Source organism: Acromyrmex echinatior, chromosome 17, assembly GCF_024713525.1.
Source record: "Acromyrmex echinatior isolate Ae372 chromosome 17, ASM2471352v2, whole genome shotgun sequence".
NCBI classification, from domain to species: Eukaryota; Metazoa; Arthropoda; class Insecta; order Hymenoptera; family Formicidae; genus Acromyrmex; species Acromyrmex echinatior.
In genome coordinates, this window is record NC_141868.1 from 9,531,490 (window position 1) to 9,550,000 (window position 18,511).

Consider the following 18,511-nt stretch of genomic DNA (forward strand, 5'->3'; position numbering starts at 1 on the left):
ATTAAGTAAGCCAAATTAATATTAATCCTTCTTACAAAAAGATTAATCCGGATTCTAAGATTGAATTATATAAGAATTAACATGTATAAAATTTTGTTACCAACAAAGTATGTGACATATATAATAGGTATATAGTATAAAATTCGGTAATATAAATAAGACGGAATTTCAATAAAATATAAAAGAAAATACAAAATAAAATGGATAAAAAAGATAAAACAGAATATAATAAGTTAAACCTATAAATGTTCAGAACCTAAAGTAATTAATAAAGAAGAGGAAATATTTTGAAAATACAATACGCAGTCCAATTTAATAAAAATGTAGTGTCAGAAAGAAATTGTTGAGTCAAAAATTAAAACTATAATATTGTTATGCCCGAACTCCGTCTCATGCTACACTGTATTGACCCGTGGTGTTAAGTTATCAAGACGATGCGCCGTTGTTGATAGCCGCGACAGATCTTGGGAAAGCTGTCGTTCGTTCGGAAGTGCTTTTCCATATTACATATTACGGTATTCCTTGATTGTTCGTGCTGTATTCTCTTACTAATAAAAGAGTTCCTTATCATTTCTTACTTTTTCTTGAGTCTTTTCCTTTTCTGTGACTCGAAAGAACACGTCGCGAGTGTGATCATTGCAAGGCGGGCACAACATTTTGGGGGTTCGTCCGGGATACGAAGGGTCTTGAATGATTCGTTGACCGATTGTCATGAGAAGGAGAGCTCGAATGGAAAATCTTGAAGGATCGACGACCATTCTACGAGAAACAGAGACGACAGCGGAGGAGGTAGCTTCTCAGATCGAGAAGACTTCCCCGATGCAAACAGACAGTTTTGCGGGAGATGTGACAGTTGCGAGAGGAACAGCGTCGAGCGTGGACGGTGTTTGCGAAGTCAATACATCAACGAGATGTGCAGATCTAGCAATTGCAAGAGAGACTATGCGAGATCTCCGCAAAACAGTTAAGTCTTTCTATTAATATTTGATGTGATTCTGTCGCGAATACATATGAGTCTGACCCTCTTGCAAGTATAACCGATCGTGTTGGTTCTGTCGCGGGAGGGAATTCTGTCGCGAATGTTCGCATGCGTGATCTTGTCATGAGCGTTGTCGGCCGTGTTGGTTGCAGGTGGAAATTCTATTGCAAATGTTGCAGGTGGAAATTCTATTGCGAGCATGACGATTTGGTCGACGTACCGCTGATGTACCGTTCTGCATAGATACAGACGGGGGTGCTGCTAATCATTTTGATGTAGAGAGCCTATAATCAGAGGCATCATATGGGTATCACTTGTAATTGGTCCGCTATATTTTAGCCATTCCCTCCAGTTTTTTAAACGCATTATTTTCTAAATTTTGAATTCATGCTAAAAAATGCTCAAAAATTGTGACAAATTAAAAAATGATAATAAATAAATATTATAAAATAATAATATATATATAATATTGTATATAAAATAATGAAACTTTTACATATTAGGTATATAACTTTGCTTTCGCCGTTTTTTTTCCGAAATTCGAGGCTTTATTATAAAAAACTGGTTATACATTCATGATTCAAAGTATTGTCCATCGCTGGCCATTACTTTCTCCCATCTTTCGGGCAGCATACGAATGCCCGCGTCGAAAAAAACTGGTCATCTTTTGAGACGATCCACGAATCGATTTTTACTTTTTCATAAGACCGGAAGTGCTGATCAGCCAGGCCGTGTGCCATTGATCGAAATAAGTGATAGTCAGAGGGAGCAATGTCTGGATAATACGGCGAGTGAGGTAGGACTTCCTATTTCAACGTTTCCAAGTATGTCTTGACACTTTCTCAACATGGGGTCGAGCATTGTCATGCTGCAAAATTACTTTATCGTGTCTCTCGTTGTATTGCGGCTGTTTGTCTTTCAATGCTCGGCTCAAATGCATCAATTGCGTTCGATACTAATCGCCTGTGATTATTTCAGTCGGTTTTAACAGCTCATATTATACTACGCCGAGCTGGTCCCACCAAATACAGAGCATGACCTTGGAGTCGTGAATATTCGGTTTGGCCGTCGACGTGAAAGCATGGCCGGGAACTCCCCATGATTTTCTGCGCTTGGGGTTATCGTAATGAATCCATTTTTCGTCCCCAGTCACAATGCGGTACAGAAATCCCTTCCGTCTTTGCCTTTCAAGCAGCTGTTCACAAGCAAACTATATACAAATACGTTCAACATCTCTCGGCTTCTACTCGTACGACACCCAATTTCCTTGCTCCTGAATCATTCCCATGACTTTGAGGCGTTTTGAAATGGCTTGTTGAGTCACTCCCAATGATCGTGCCAATTCTTCTTGATTTTGACACGAGGCTTGATCAAGTAATGCCTCCAATTCTGCATCTTCGAAAACCTTCTCTCTTCCACCGCTATGCCGGCCTTCGACATCAAAATTACCGTTCTTGAAGCGTTGAAACCACTCACAACACGTTCTTTCACTAATAGCGGCCTCACCATAAGTATTTGAGAGCATTCGATGAGCTTCAGCCGCAGATTTCTTCATATTGAAGCAGAAAATTAAAACCTCCCGCAACGAGAATTTGGCTCGTAAACTGACATTTTCAATCGAGAATAATTTTATGATGCAGACACAAATCGACTAATGTTTCTATGGGGTTATGTTGACAGATGCCCAAGTTTATTTATGACGTCTATGATCTATTTATTTCGACCACCACTTATCGCTAAAGCCATCTATAGGCTAACGGCGGAAGCAAAGTTGTACACCTAATATAATATATACATACATACAGGGGCAAGTCAATAAGTTTTTAGAAAAACACATTTTTTTTATCGATTCATTTTTGTTTCTCAACATAGTCTCCTTTCAGCTCGATATACTTGATCCAACGATTTCCCAATTTTTTCAAGCCGTTCAAATAATATGATTTGTCCAACCCTTCAAAATAAGCCTCTGTTTCGGCGATGAACTGCTCTCTAATGGTGAATCTCTTTCTTCCGAACAATTTCTTCAGGTTTGGAAATAGAAAATAATCGCAGGGGGCTAATTCTAGCAAATATGCTGGATGGGGAAGCAATTCCCCACCAGTAGCGGAATTCTTTGAATTTGACCATCGGTGTTGGGCACGTATGAACCCGTGCATTGTCTTGATGGAAGAGCACTTTCTTCTTCGCCGAATAGGGATGTTTTTTCTTTAAAATATTGTTGAAACGGTCCAATAAGGCTGCGTAGTTGCCATTGTTCGTTTACTTTGACGGAAGGTAATTGATATGAATTATACCACGTGCATCCCAAAAAATTGTGGCCATCACCTTTCCGGCCGACTTCACAGTCTTCGCTTTCTTTGGAGCTGGTTCACTCGGTGAAGTCCATTGTTTTGACTGTTCCTTCGTCTCGGGTGTAAAGTAAGTGGATCCATGTTTCGTCCACCGTAATGAATCGACGCAAAAATGTATCTGGATTACGTTGAAACATCTCCAAACATTGTTTTGAAATCGTCACATGGTCGCGTTTATGGTCCACAGTGAGCAAACACGGCACCCATCTTGCCGATAGCTTTTTCATACCCAATTGTTCGTGCAAAATTGAAATCACTGTGCCATGTGATATACCTGTGGCATCAACAAGCTCGCGCATTTTCACTCGTCGATCAGTCAAAACAATATCGTGGACTTATCGATAATTTTTGGCGTAGCAGTCTCAATTGGACGTCCCGAACGAAGTGCACCACATATGGATATATGACCACGTTTAAATTTATTCATCCAATTGTATACAGTCGCAAACGCTGGTGTGCTATGAGCATTATCCAATTCGGCTTTGATTTCTTTCGTTAAACCTTTCATATGTAGATATTTGATCACTGCACTGAAACTCGTTTTTTTCCATTTTGCAAAAAATACAAAGATTGTTCGCTTTAATCGTCTACAGAAGTGAAACCACGCGATGAATTCCGTAATTAACAGTAATCAGCTGAAAGACTGCTACTTGTCAAAAGGTAATGTGACATGACACAGCGAGTGCCCTCTGACAGATTTTCTAAAAATTTATTGACTTGCCCTGTGTGTTTTTGACGTTGGTCACCTTCGAAGGCTCGCTTGCTAAGACGATGTGTAATAACGACGATTCTCTTTGTAATAATTTAAACTTTATTGTTGAGTCGAATAAAGATTTGTTCTAAGCGGGCGATGCTTGTAATCCAATAATTAATGCGGTCGATTAGGTGCGTGCTCAGATAAAACTCGCACTTGATACGACATTGAATAATTTCTCGCAACCGTTAAAGAATGCGTATTGCGAGCAGCAACGAGACCGGTAAATCTCGCCGGAAATTCAGGTAATTTTCGCGCACTAAATTTCGCGGTACTCGTATATCGGTAACGTTACGTGACAAAATACAGCGTTGATACGTGATAAAACTTCGGTGTGGTTCGCACTCAATATTCGGGATAAGATTAAGCACGAATCTCGTCAATGATCCGTATTGATCGGAATCAGGAAGCGAACTTTCGCACACAGAACGTGTGCGAGATAGTCAACTTTTCGAGTGTCGCGCAAGGGGGGTCGCGTGCCATTTGATATAGATAGCGTAATTAAAACAGGAGCGAGATATACTCATGTTTTGAACGAAATGTCGGCCGCAGGCGTGATTGAACAGGGATGGCTCGGTATCTATGAATTGTTTACTTATCATCTCCGAGAATACATTTGAACTAACGATGATTCCGGAATAAATGTAAAATAGAACGTAATATATATGTATAACATCATATTTAATTTCCCAGCAAACACGAACTAATAGTAACATATAATTATTATAATTTACCAGTCAACAATATAATTCATTTATTAATAATTTATTCCTTTATCATGTTTTCATTGCAATCCATTTTTTATTGTAATTTTGTTATTGAACAATATAAAACACACAAGTCTAGATGCAGAATCCAACAATCCTGTGCTTTTAGAACAAAAAAATCCAACTATTATAAATAAAAAGTATGTTAGTTTTTAAGTCAAATGACTAATAAATATTAATAAATACTAATAAATATCATCATTTTGACGAGAATCTCTAAAGTAAAATTTTTGCGTTTGCTTTGCTTGCAAAATAAGATCTGATTGTTGAATATCATCAATTATAGCATTGTAACCTGGTCCATTAATTGTTATAAATGTATTAGAAAATTCAATGATACTAAGAGTAAGAATTCCTGCACAGTTAGAAATAAAACTATTATATATTTAGTAACTGTTATAACATAAATTAGTATTTAACAAATATATTTTATTTTAACAAACTTAGTGTTCCAACATTACTATACATAATTATTGTATTTAAGTAAAACTATTTTTATATTGTTCTTTACAAAATCAGTTTGTATCTCCGTTACATAATAAATATTTATACAATTATTATAATAAGTATAAAATTTATGAATTTGCTAGTAAAGATTAAGTTTAAGTTTAAATTTAAGTTTAAGTTTAATGAGTCCTCGACTCATAACATTGTTATAAATACAGCTTGCCATTCCTCTGAGAAAGAACATTGCCATGATCCCGAGCATTAAAGTATTCTGCCATTTGCACGATCGTAAAAAAAAGAAAAGAAATTTTATTTTATGAATATAAAATACATCATCTAACTTATTCTTATTATGGATTTAACTTAGTCTTTTATACTTATCCTAATTTTATGATATTCATTTGGAATCATAAACTTTCGTGGCGCACTTCTTCACTATGTTTTGGTGCTGTCATCTGTTAACAGCTACCCTAACCGCCACGCAAGCAATGGCTCGCATTTTGACAATTTTGCTGCGTTCCAAAAACCATTTATAAAAAAGCATTGCATCCTTTTAGATCCCGACTGTACACGCATCGGCAGGAATGATGTCCCCTGGCGTTCAGCGCGCGGCGCTATATACTTATACCGAAGCGCACGTGTTATTAAAAACACGGAGGAGGCGAGGAGCGCGAAGAGAGAAAGTAGTGGGAGGCACTCCGATTCTGTCCTTAGCGCAAGGCGCACGATTGAGAGAGAAAGCGTAATTGGACGTGATGCTGGTTCATGGTGTTCTTTCGCTATCTCACACATTTGTTATCAGTACAAGTGAGATATCCCGGTGTCTCTCGCTCGTCAATATTCATAATAATACTTTTATTATGCACAAAATGTTGTAATTATGCATAAAAATTTTTAATACTGTACTATATTGAGATAAGATATTTTATTCTACATGTTAATATTTGTAAACAATATTAAGTCATTCTAACTTCGTAACGTCCCGAGGTCATTATTTATTAGACACGGGATAGGTATGCATGGTCATATATTATGAGCATCTTCATTATTCCTACACTAAAAAAAGAGTCTGGCAAGGAATCAACTACTATGGCGATCTGACAACTAGTGTGTAGTTTTTCTTATAAAAAATTTTTGTGCATAATTACATTACGTGTAATTTTGAGACTCATTGTAATAATTTTGCATGCATTTATAAATTTGCAGTATGCATAAATGAAATTAATATTTTGTAATTCGCAAGATTGCAAAATTAAATTTACAGTTAAATATGAGAACATATAATAAATATAATAAAATAATTAAAAAAAAATATGATATAATGTAATGCCGTGTGCCGAACGCCAGAAGCCACCATTCCTACCAATGCGCGTACACTTGATAATAATAAGCCGGGCATATTCGGTGATCTTTAGAGATTAATATCTCGTTAACTATTGCGAAAATTGTAAAATGATAGAGAACTTTTCGTCTCAGTTTAGTCCTCTTTACCTGTTCACGAGATCTGTCTGATGAATTATGGGACACCTTGTGTATACATATAATATATATATATATATATATATATATATATATATATGTATATATGAAAGATTTTATTAGAACAAATGCCAATGAAATGTTTGTTTAACATAACCAAAAAATAATGTAATACATTTACAAATATTTAAAAAGTATTACTGAATAGTAAGTTTGATAATACTTATTAAATATTTGTAAAAGTAACATTATTTTTTATTATATTAACCAAACATTTGATTGGCATTATTTCACCATACATTTAATAGGTATTACCAAACTCTAAGGTTGCAAATCATTGCTTAAAAAAAATGTATACTAAAAAAATGTACAGTGATTGCTAATTATAGCAATACACATATTTTATTGCTAGCATTGCTACTATATTGTTAATATTATTATCTTAACAATGAGAAATTACAAAATAACATTAAACTAATAAGATTATCCTAGATTCCTTTAATTGAAAATTCAGAAATATATAACATGTAGTACAGACGGTAGGAGTCAACTGGTTATCAATTAGCGCAATACTTAAATATATAAACCTTGACTTTGGATGTTTCTATTCATGGTTTGAGTCTTCATTAGCAATTTTTCCCTCCTAACACAACGGTTGGATTATTGCATTACAAATTAAATCTCCAACGTTTTTCCTCTCAAAAAATTGAATCGCTAACTGCGAAGTAAGTCACATACTCACAAAATTTGAAAACTGAGTGATAATGAGAACTCAAGATAAAATTATATAAATGATTAAAATATCGTATGTATAAGATTTGAAAAAAATTAATAATTACTTCACACAGTCAACGTCTCAACACTAAACAATAAATATGTCGTATGCAACATTTTGTATATTGTTAATAAATTAAAAATTATCGTCAAAATTTTAAAACATTAACTAAGAGAACTATTTGTGTCTCGTCATTTCGACCACTGGTTAAAAAATGATTGCTAAACAAGTAACATAACGGTCAATTTGAAAACAAAACAAACTATAATTATGATATATATTATTAGGTGTTGGAATTAATTCGTAGCGTTTTACAAGTGATGGGAAGTACTTTCATTAATGTATTTTTTAATGCTCATGTGAAATAAATAACATTCTTTCATTAAAAACGCTACGAATTAATTCCAACACCTAATATATTACGAACCTATAGTTTATTAAGAATCTCAGTGTAAGCATGATTTAAGGCAACGATATCATTATAAATTTAGCCCATTGGTCTGTCGATTAATGTGCAACATCTCCGATATCAATTGTTTGTTATAATAATTCTCCACATCCAGAATCTCCATATTTTGCCAATCAAAGTCATGATCGTTTTATAACCTATGATCTATAATCACCGACTGAGTAGATGTTTGACTATGGATATGCTTTCGGTGTTCAGAAAGTCTGGTTGTTAATTTTCTCTTCATTTGTTCTCAGTTTGTTCTTCAGTTTGAATCAATTTATTAAGGTTTAAAAAGTGTTCGAGATACAGCTAACACAGACAGTTTTTGCAGGCGTACGTGTGACATGCGGATTGGAAGCTTCTAGAAGGATTCCAAGCATCTTTAGAGGTTTCCAAAATATAAACTCGACCATCACCTCATCGATAAAGTCAAAAAATAATAAGCTAAGCCGCACGTCGCACGTACGCAAAACTCAACCGCTATAACGGCGAACCAACGCAGATCGGTCGTAGCGCACGCGCGATCGCATGATACAAAACGTGTAATATGCGTTCATCTCAATCAAGAATCCAGATTTAGCGGACGCGCATGGCAATAGCATACCGCTTGGCCATTGCGATCGAAATTGCCAATCGCCGCCTGAAACAGAGGGTCACCTCAAAATTTTCAATTTTGTGAGAATCTCATAGGCGAATGCAAAGAGAAGCTTTTGTTCTTAAAAGAACATAAAAGGCAAAACCGAGAAGCAATGATCTCTTCTTCTCTGTTCTCGAGTCAACGTTTTGCTACAAGTGCAACCGCCTAGGAGGCAACCGCTCCGCCGCCAGAAAACCGCCGCGTTTGATTCGCAATTGGGAATTCGCGTAAAGTGAAATTCAGCCGAAACACCGAATCACTCGAAATTTTCTTGCCATCGCTCTCGCTCTAACTCGCTTTCGAACAGAAAGACTCTTGAAATGATGATTTGAAAAGGAATGTATTATAGTCTACAAAATCAATTGTTGTGATTGCGATGCTTCCTATGTAGGATAAATGGGGAGGAAATTAAGGAATTCAGACTTTCTAAAAGCATATCCATAGTCAAACAGCCACTCATTCAGTGATTACAGATCATAGATTGCAAAACGATCATGACTTTGATTGGCAAAATGTAGAGAATGGATGTGGAGAATTATTATAACAAACGATTGATATCCGAGATGTTGCACATTAATCGACAGACCAATGGGCTAAATTTACAACATGATACCGTTGCCTTAAATTATGCCTACACTGAAATTCTTAATAAACTTAATAAAGACCATAGGTTGTTTATAATGTAATACATGTCATAATTATAGTTTGTTTTGTTTTCAAATTGATCGCTATGTTACTTATTTAGCAATCATTTTTTAACCGGTGGTCGAAATGACAAGACATAAATAGTTCTCTTAGTTAATGTTTTAAAATTTTGACGATAATTTTTAATTTATTAACAATATATAAGGCGTACGACTTTGCTTATACCGTTTTTTTCCGAAATTCGAGGCTTTATTGTAAAAAACTGGTTATACATTTATGATTCAAAGTATTGTCCATCGCTGGCCACTACTTTCTCCCATTTTTCGGACAGCATACGAATCCCGCGTCGAAAAAACTGATCATCTTTTGAGGCGATCCACGAATCGATCCAATTTTTAACTTCTTCATAAGACCGGAAGTGCTGGTCAGCCAGGTCGTGTGCCATTGATCGAAACAAGTGATAGTCAGAGAGAGCAACGTCTGGAGAATACGGCGGGTGGGATAGGACTTTCCATTTCAACGTTTCCAAGTATGTCTTCACCACTTTCGCAACATGGGGTCGAGCATTGTCATGCTGCAAAATCACTTTATCGTGTCTCTCGTCGTTTGTCTTTCAATGCTCGACTCAAACGCATCAATTGCGTTCGATACTGATCGTCTGTGATTGTTTCAGTCGGTTTTAACAGCTCATATTATACTACGCCGAGCTGGTCCCACCAAATACAGAGCATGACCTTGGAGTCGTGAATATTCGGTTTGGCCGTCGACGTGAAAGCATGGCCGGGAACTCCCCATGATTTTCTGCGCTTGGGGTTATCGTAATGAATCCATTTTTCGTCCCCAGTCACAATGCGGTACAGAAATCCCTTCCGTCTTTGCCTTTCAAGCAGCTGTTCACAAGCAAACAAATACGTCCAACATCTCTCGGCTTCTACTCGTACGGCACCCAATTTCCTTGCTTCTGAATCATTCCCATGGCTTTGAGACGTTTTGAAATGGCTGGTTGAATCATTCCTAATGATCGTGCCAATTCTTTTTGATTTTGACAAGAGTCTTGATCAAGTAATGCCTTCAATTCTGCATCTTCGAAAACCTTCTCTCTTCCACCGCTATGCTGGTCTTCGACGTGAAAATCACCGTTCTTCAAGCATTGAAACCACTTACGACACGTTCTTTCACTAATAGCGGCTTCACCATAAATAAAGAGTGTCTCAAAATGACTTGACATTTTAATGTATTAATAAAACATATTATTTATTTGAAAAATACACATGTTTTTAGTTTAATATAAAGTACAAACATGGAGGTTATATGTGGAACACAATATCCGATAAATGGCCGCCTCGGCAAACTCTGTTTGCAAACGTTCATTCTTTTAACAAAATTTTCAATGACATTTTGGCATAATTTCGGACTAATTTCATTAATGGTACGTCTAATTTCATCCTTCAACTCCGGAATGGTCTGTGGATCATTGGCATACACTTTTCCTTTCAGAAAACCCAAAGAAAGAAGTCCAATGGCGTCAAATCGCACGATCTTGGTGGCCAATTCACATCGTCGCGCCGCGAAATAACATGACCATGAAACTTCGTCTGCAATAACTGCAGACTGCTTGTAGTAGATTTTCACAATTTCTATGCGTTGCTCGATCGTGTAATTCTCCATGACTAAACCTCAATACTTCCTGATGCCAGTTGTTAAAGGTTAGTACGTTATGTTCGCTGCAAAAAAAATGGCGCGCAATTTAAAATGTCAGATCATTTTGAGACACCCTTTATTTGAGAGCATTCGATGAGCCTCAGTCGCAGATTTCTTCATATTCAAGCAGAAAATTAAAACCTCCCGCAAATGACAAGAATTTGGCTCGTAAACTGACATTTTTAATCGAGAATAACTTTATGATGCAGACACAAATCGACTAATGTTTCTATGGGATTATGTTGACAGATGCCCAAGTTTATTGTGTGACGTCTATGATCTATTTATTTCGACCACTTACCGCTAAAGCCATCTATACGAAAAAGGTATAAGCAAAGTCATACACACTGCCAACGTTGAAGATTTAATTTGTAATGCAATAATCCAACCATTGTGTTAGGGGGGAAAAATTGCTGATGAAGACTCAAACCATGAGTAGAAACATCCAAAGTCAAGGTTTATATATTTAATTATTGCGCTAATTGATAATCAGTTGACTCCTATCGCCTGTATTACATGTTATACACTTCTGAATTTATTATTATCTTATATATTGCCACGCAATATTGCCAAGTATGTTTAATGTATTGCTATATACTACTATATGTATTGCTAGTATATTGCTAGTGTATTGCTAGTACTACTACTACTAGCATTGCCTGTTTTATTATTGTACAGTACAATATATTTCTAAAGAAATGTACACTGAGTCAGTATCGCCAGTGGTTAATTCTTTGCTAGACTCTTTTTTTATGCGATAAGGAAGATGCTCATAATACACGGCCATGCATACTTATCTGAAAAACTCCCGTGTCAAATAAATTAATAATAATCTCGGGACTTTACGAAGTTAGAATGACTCAATATTTACTTTACAAATATTAACATGTAGAAAATCTTATCTCAATGTAGTGTGAAGACCTTATAAAGCTAGAGAAAAATACATAAGAAATAAAAAAATAACCTACTTACTTATTTAATATCCGAAGTACATAAATTTAAATCAAACTTCACAGCATATTGGAATGTCATAAAAATAGATGCATCTTTTTACTACACTACTAGTACCAACTGTTACAGAAATATGAAGGGTACTCATATTATCTGCAGTGCTCATAATACCCGATCCTACCCTAGATAGCGAACATTCCCGAAACATATAACAGACGTTGTTTAGACATTTAATGGATGTTTCTTAGGGCATCTTCAAAATATTTTATTTAATGTAAGATCAAAGCTCGAATTTCAGTTTGTTTATAATATACATTAGAAATATATTAAACATACGTAATATTGAATTTTGTGATCTAGTCTCGAATGTTTTTCAGATGCTTTATAAATGTCCTATCAATACGTACGCTAAAAGCAAATCGGCCTTCGGACGTTCAAGATACAATCAAAACATAATCAGGACTTTTAAGGTAATACAGCGGACATTTAAAAGACGTCCATGTGTTATGTGGGTAGGTGTGTTCATGGAGCAGTTCCCGTACAATCGCAGAAGTCAAGTATGTTAAGTAAAGGTACAGATTCGGATAAGTAACTGCATGAGAGCATCATAAAATTAGTTCTCGAATTAATTAGAGCAATTATATTTTTAATATAATTTTGTCGTGTATCCTCTGAAATATAATGCTAATCAATAATACTTATTGAGAGTACAAATTAGTTCGGTCCGTTTTTTTGTGTTCAAAAATGCATTTATTTCAAAACAAAATGAATGAACAGATTAATTAAAGTATTGTCCATCGCTGGCTCCTTTTTCCCATCTCTCAGGCAATTTTCGAATTCCATCTCGAAAAAATGACTCGTCTTTGGAGGCGATCCAATTTTGGAGAAGTGTACCGGTGACTTGCCAAATCGTGCTGCATCCTCCGGAACAACCAGTAATCAGAAGGAGCAATGTCCGGAGAATACGGCGGGTGCGGTAAAACATTTCATTTGAGCGTTTCCAAATATTTTTTACGACTTTTGTGACATGAGGCCGAGCGTTGTCATGAAGAAAAATAACTTTATCATGTCTTTGCTCGTATTTCGGCTGTTTTTCTCGCAATGCACGGCTCAAACGAATCAATTGTAGCCGATATCGATAATGAAATCGCCAGGTTTCAGCAGCTCATAGTAAACAACACTCTTTTGGTCCCACCAGATACAAAGCATGGATCTTCGAACCATGAATGTTCAGCTTTGGTGTTGATGTTGAGGTCGATGGCAACGATTGGCTTAGCGTAGTATTTTTTCTTCTTGGGGTTGTCGTAGAATATCCACTTTTCATCTCCAGTCACAATCCGATGCAAAAAACCTTTTCTTTGTTGTCTTTGAATCAGCTGTTCACAAGTGAAAAATCGCCTTTCAACATCTCTCGGTTTTAGTTCATAAGACAATTTCCTTGTTTTTGAATTATTCCCATGGCTCTCAATCGTGCAGAAACGGCTTGTTGAGTTGTTACAATGATTCTGCAAGCTCCTCTTGCATTTGACTCTGATCTTCTTCGAGTAATGCCTCTAATTCTTTATCTTCGAATTTTTTTAGCTGTCCAGAGCGAGGCTGGTCTTCAACGCTGAAATCTCCATCCTTGAAACGTCGAAACCATTCCCTACATGATTTATCAGTTGGAGCAGTGTCACCATAAACTTCGACAAGCATTCGATGGGCTTCAGCTGCACTTTTCTTCCAATTAAAGCAGAAAATTAGAACCTGTCGCAAATGCTGCTTGGTTAACACAAAATTCGACATTTCAAACACAGTAAAAATCAAGGTTTTTGTATGAAATTCAAAGCGATATAAACTGAATATTATTAGCAGATATCTAACCTCTCTGAAAACGCCAAAATCAGCTGTCACTATGAACCATTCACAACAGCCGGAGCCATCTTTTGGAAAAACGGACCGAACTAATTTTTACTCCCAATATTTTCATAATAAAACTTCAATAAAATTATAATGAAATTTTCTCCACCACTATTATACTATTAGTGACACTACTTGTCGAATTTACTTATTGCATTAATGACTACTCAGTAAACACAATGTTATATGTAACGTACATGTAACACAAAATGTCAGCTTAACAAGCTAACAAGATAACTGTAATATAACACAGTGTGTTAATATTATTCTACAAAATACGTATAATTATTATTCCGATATACAGCGTCTCCAAAATTCACAAATCGAACAATTTCTTTAAATAAAATGATTTTAATGACAAATCAAATATTACAAAAAATCTTTTCACATGGCACTTGGAAGATTCCTGTAGAACACAATTATTCGATATATCCTCCATTAGCTTGAATGATGACCTCTATTCTCGGTCTGAAGCGTTCGCACGCACGCTGTAATGTAGCGCTGTCCATGCCGACGAATGCTGCTTCAATAGCAGTCCTTAATGACATCACATTGGGATGCCGAGACTTGTTTGTGACCCTTTCAACTACGCTCCATACGTAGTACAAGGGATTTATCTGGGCTGTTGGGAGCCGAGGTGACAACTTGGCAGCCTCAGAGAGCATCTATCATATCTTTAATGTATACGATTTATATCGAAGGTTCTCCTCGGCAATTTGACGAATTGTTGGCTCGCTTACACCAACAATCGATATTAATTTTCGCAATGATTGCTGGATCATTCGAAATCAGAGCTTGAATCCTTTCAACTGCAGAGGTCCTCGCGGTGCGTTCTTTCGAGTGACTTTTTCTTGCTGGCATAATAGAATCTTCGTTGGAAGACTGTTCTAAAGTCGTATATTTTGTCACAATGTCATAAACGGTTGATCTTGGGTATCCAAAGAACCGAATGATTTCCGTTGTTGAGCGCCCAGCGCGAAGGTTTTCGATGATCGGCTCTTCGATTATATTCCACATTTGATTTCAACATCGTGGCCATTTTGAGAATATGACTGTTTTCTGTTTTACTAGAAGCAGGCTTTCTCGGATGCCAACAACAACCTCCGGCGGAGGTACAATATAGCGGAAATTTTAAATTTAAATTTGTCTGGATTTTCTTTTGGTCCGGATTTTGACGCACCCTGTATATTGTATATGACTCATTTGATCCATAGACAATTAATTTACGATATATGTACACAACTAGATGTCAATTTACGATGTGATTCGAATGTAACACTTACTTTTTCCTTCGCTGCAACTGAATCTGCAACCGCAATGTGTATCTATATCTTCGATTATTCTTCAATCGATTAACAAAGAAAATTCTTTTTTTACTATATATTCTATGCATTACTTAGCATTCATCAATGTTGTTTACAAAAATAAAAAAAAATTATTGCATAACAGCTTTATAAATAAAATTATAAATAATGATACATATAAGTAATATTAAACGCGAAGTAAAACTATACATATATGTATTATAAAAAATTGTGATTAAATTAAAACATGTATTTATTACTTACAATAATTTATTAGAATTAAATTAATTAAGATATAATTTAGTACAAAGTTTATAGATATTTAAAAACACAAAAGAAATGCGAAAAATAAAATTATTCCTAATTTATTTTTTACATTCTTCTTTTACTAGAAATAATGGCTACTTTTGACAGTCAGTTCTCATATTTCAAAATCGTCTTAAGTATAGATAGAAGTTAAAATATATGTTATAAGCTAAAGCCATATTAATATCTTAAAGTATTATTTTAGACGATTTTGAAATAAGAACCGACTGAAATATCAACCAATTATCTCACCTTATAATTATTTTAATTAGTCTACGATACTATAATTATATTAATCACTTTGTTATATACATATACAAAATATAAAATATGTATATACAAATAGTATGTAACATCCAGTATTATATCCTACCGCTTAAAAGTTACAGTAATACATTCTCTATTTATGGAAATTTCACATAACATAAAAAATAAAATATTTGAATACTGTTTGCATGCATTATGTTTTTTAAATATTTATTATTACATGCTTTTAGTAAAATTAGAAAAAAGAAAATTTTTTTCTGATTTTTTTACTTTTTCAAGTTAATTTCCCTCCGTTTTTATAATAACAAAAGTCAAATTCTTAGCATTCTATTGACATAATTCAAATGTCTTATTTAATATATACATTATATAATTAATATATACATACATACATATATATATATATATATATATATATATAGCGCCAAATTAAACAATGTCTTTGATTATTGTTTGACACTAAATGTATATATACGTAAGTATATTAATTGTTTCCATTTCTTTTATTCTTAGTCATCATTATATCCAAATATCTATCGGTGTCTAGCACAAAATTTGAAATTGATATTTTTTTCAACCGCTATATATCTATGGTATTTATGTAAGAAATTTGCTTATAATTTCCTTATAATTTTCTTTATAATTGTTTTTCGACAATTCGCGACTCTATTGAACTCGTGATTGAAAATAAAAGAGTATATTATATCATAATTTTAAATTTCATAAATGAAAAATAAAATTGTTAAAGCTAAATTGTAATGAAACTTTTTAGTGATAGGGTATATTGTGCATATAATATATACATATGTTAATAGGGAATGGCAGTAACTCGTTACGTGTAACGAAATTACAGTTATAAGTTACTTTTTTGATAACTTAATGGTAACATAATTACATTTTTTTAATGATAACTTTACAATTACTTTTATCGTTACTTTACACACGATTGGACACTATTCGATTGAACACAAGCCACTCATAGCGTTTAAGATTAGAAAGCCTCTAGGCATCGCTGTGATTGATGATTCGATTTTTAAAAAGTAACGGAAAAGTAATAAAAAATTATTTTCTCGAATAACTGTAACGAATTACTTTTAAAAATCGATAAGTATACTAACTAATAATAATTAGTAGGTAATTTGTTACTTTTAAAAATTAACTTTTCATTCCCTGCATGCAATATGTACATATATATAATATGTCTATGTATATAAATATACAATATATACAGAGTGTCCCGTAAGTTTTTGTCAATGTGATAGAGCAGACTAAACTGATGAATCGAAAAATCCTGTACCATTTCGCAATAGTTAACAAGATATTAATTACTAAAAATCGCTGAATAAGTTTTCAATAATTCTTTTACTCAAATATTATCAACTTTACAGAAAAACAGCGGGAAACAAAAATTGTTTATTTTCTTTTCATAAAGTTCTGAGAATTTTTTCAGAATTTTTTCAGAATTTTTTAATACCATATTTTTCATGTTGGTAAAAATAAGAAAATGCAACACTTAAAAGTTGATTAAAAATTCTAAAAAAATTCTTAGAATTCTATAAAAAGAAAATAAATCATTTTTGTCTGTTGCAATTTTTCTGTAAAATTAATAATATTTGAGTAAAAAAATTATTCAAGACTAATATTCGGCAACTTTTAGTAATGAATATCTTCTTAACTATTACGAAAATTGTAAAATGGTAGAGGATTTTTCGACTCAATTTATTCCGCTATCTATACAAAAGCAGTAAAAAACTTACGGAACACTCTGTATATATGTATAAATATATACATACATGTAATATATTTAGAATATCGTATAATAGTTATCAAAAATTATTAAAAATACGTTAATTTTTAATAATTAAGATTATAACGTGCAATTAAAATATAATATAATTATAAGGTGCAATTGTTATAATTAATAGATAAATAAACATATATATATAATTGATATTAATGTGTAATATATAAATATATATATATATATATATACATATATATATGCGTTTGTGTAATCCCGTATTATATTTTAATTACTAAAAGAGAGAAGTTATTTTTGTAATTTTTATTTTATTGTGAGTAATTTATTATTACGTAATTTTGATCTCTAGAATTTAAATTATTAACATTATTAACATTATAGCAAATTACATATCATTACTTTATGTCATTTTATTTACAGTGATACTTACAAATTATTTTATTACTTTTATATCTTACTACTTTTCATTTATCTTATATGCAAATTACGTAAATTTAAAACATAGAAATATTTTAACTCCCTAACGTTTTTTTCATTTTGATCTTTCTTTGAAAAAAAATAATGATTCTAGAATAATATAGTAAAATAATTGTTATGTATATAGAAATACACAAGAATTTCTAAGATTCAAGATATATCGTAACAAAAAGGTGCTCCTGGCAATCGCATCATCATCGCTCAATTTTTCCGCTTAACAAATCATAATTTAATTCAGTATTCTCGTGGCGTATGATCTTCGAGATTTATCAGAGCCGAATGACGATGCAGTGCGATAGAAGAGTACGGAAACGAGATGAGGATAACAAAACAAGAGTGGAAAATCGAGAGAAAGCGCTGACTAACCCTTCGTCTTTAAGAAGTCCTTCTTCTCTCTTCTTCCTACTCCCTTCCTCATTTCCTTCTTCAATAAGGCCTCTCAAGATGCGATAATGAATCAATTGAGATCTGAATCGAGCCCGAATTCAGATAAGTAGTACACCAACTGTATAGGTAAGAAATTGCGATCGGGATAACGAGGATTCGAAAATTGACTTAC

The 18,511-nt window shown here is 33.9% G+C and overlaps 1 long non-coding RNA gene across 1 annotated transcript; it reads right to left on the reverse strand.

Moving 5' to 3' along the window:
- Positions 1 to 12,664: 12,664 nt before the first annotated feature.
- Positions 12,665 to 17,653, reverse strand: LOC147906986 (uncharacterized). The gene is made up of 2 exons (XR_015547897.1): positions 15,120 to 17,653; positions 12,665 to 15,017 (listed from the first exon to the last, which is right to left on the reverse strand). It is a non-coding gene; the product is annotated as an uncharacterized LOC147906986 (long non-coding RNA).
- Positions 17,654 to 18,511: the final 858 nt, after the last annotated feature.